Genomic DNA, 1957 nt, shown 5'->3' on the forward strand with positions numbered 1-1957 from the left:
TCCAACCTTGAAGCACACCCATGTCCAAGTGAGGGCAGCGGGAGAGCTCTGAATCTGGGGACAATGGGCCGGGTTTGTGACCCTCTGTACCTTTGGGCAGGTCTCAGCCTGATTTTTCTCATCTATAAGATGGCAATAATAATAGAAACTAGTGGACCTTTGACAAACTACATGAAAATGCTTTGAACCCAATAAAGCCCTGGACAAGCATGGTTCTCTCCTGACCTCATTTTATGCTGTTTACTCCCATAGTATAAATCGTTACGTCTTTATGTCTTTGGGGGCTGGGGAGACATTAAGGTCCACAGCAAGAATTCTGAAGGCCACCTGGTGGGATTGAAGCAGTTGTGTGACTTGGGCCAAATTACCCACCACTGGAAAGACAGAATAAAGCAGAGCATCTATTCTATAAGGCTGTTGCTGAGAATTAACGAGATAATGCCCATGACAAGCTTGGCCGAGTGACCCGCCCACAGTGGGTGGTCAGCACATGTGGTCATCATTCGGTCACCGTGACGGTGTCCTCCACCCCCATATTCCCTGCTTATAAGTCACGCAGAGCAAGGCCTTGTCTGCAACTCCCGGCCGTGCATGGGGGGAACAAGCCTCAGGTCCCATCAGGTGCTTGTTGAATGCTTTTCTGATGAGGATGAAAGAGCTGAGAGGCTCCCTTGTTGAGGCCAGAGCTGCCTCCTGCTTCCGCCCCCAGGGCCTCTCCCTCTGCTAAGCAGCTTTGCACGCAGGAAGAGCTGTAATTGGAGCAGAGTCCCTCAGCCTTCCGGAGCCCACAGAGCTTAGGGGGGTCCCCCAGATGGACCTTGTCATGGCTGGACAGGCAGGGAGAGGCCTCTTGGAGCCTGGGGGTGGGCCATTCTGCCAGGGTTCCAAGGACCCTCCCGCTCACTGGCTCGTGCTTCAACTCCAAATAGAATCCGAGGCAGCCAGGGAAGGGGATAAAATTAAATCCTTGATCATGATCAAGTGGTTAAAGAAAAGCCTATCCCAGCCGGAGTTTCCTTCCCACAGCGGCTGGCTCCGCCTGAGAGCAGACCGAAGATGGAGCCGCTGGCTATGAGCGCCCAGCCCCCTCTGCCCCTCCTCCCTCGTCAGAGATCCCCCCGTGCCCCACCCCCCAGGCCTGAGGTCCCCCAGCCGGAGCTGTGGAGTGGAGCAAAGCCCCTGTCAGTCCCCGGGGTGGCCGCTGGCAGGGGAGGCCCTCCGGGACTCTGGACTCGGGAGCTGCACAGAGCCGGGTTCAAACCCAGGCTCTGCCAGTTACCAGCTGCGTGACCCAGACGAGTCACTGAAGGGCGCCAAGCCTCTGCTTCCTACTCTGGAACGTGAGGGTGATAACAGCACCTGCCTCCTGGGCTGTGGTCTGGATGCAGTGCGTGGACACCAGCAGTGGCGGGCCCAGGGTAGGCCACCTGTGGGAGCAGCCTGACTGGGGTCGGGCACGTGTTTGTTCACTAGAGGGAATTTCAAAACAGTAAAACTGGCTAAAGTTCTGGTCCACTTTTTTTTTTTTGTCTTTTTGTCTCCATGCACCAGCAACTTGACCTCCCCTCAGGCGGCCTCTTCTGAGCAGGCTGCACTCAAGACCCTGGCTGAGATGCCACCGAGGTGATGGGCCTCCCAGGCCCGGCTCCAGGGCCCTCCGTGCACTTCCCTGGCCTCAGGGCCACCGTGGGCAGCGCAGGGACAGCCTCCTGTCCTCACTTGCAGCCCGGCCTGTTGAAGGCGGCTGCAAGCAAGAGGTGATGGCTGAGCCGCTGGCACCTGGCAGCCTAGCCCGTGAGAGGAGGAGGCCTGAGGTGTACCTTGGCCGGGAGCTGGGACGCTGGGAGAGGAGACAGTGAGGCAGTAAAACTAGCCCTTGTTTCCCAAAGCCTGCGCTCCCTCCCGTGTCCTGGCTCACAAGAGAAACACCCACCGCCCCAGGGAGCCAGAGGCCCAG

This window comes from Neophocaena asiaeorientalis, unplaced genomic scaffold, assembly GCF_003031525.2.
Source record: "Neophocaena asiaeorientalis asiaeorientalis breed wild unplaced genomic scaffold, Neophocaena_asiaeorientalis_V1.1 scaffold275, whole genome shotgun sequence".
In the NCBI taxonomy this organism is placed as follows: domain Eukaryota; kingdom Metazoa; phylum Chordata; class Mammalia; order Artiodactyla; family Phocoenidae; genus Neophocaena; species Neophocaena asiaeorientalis.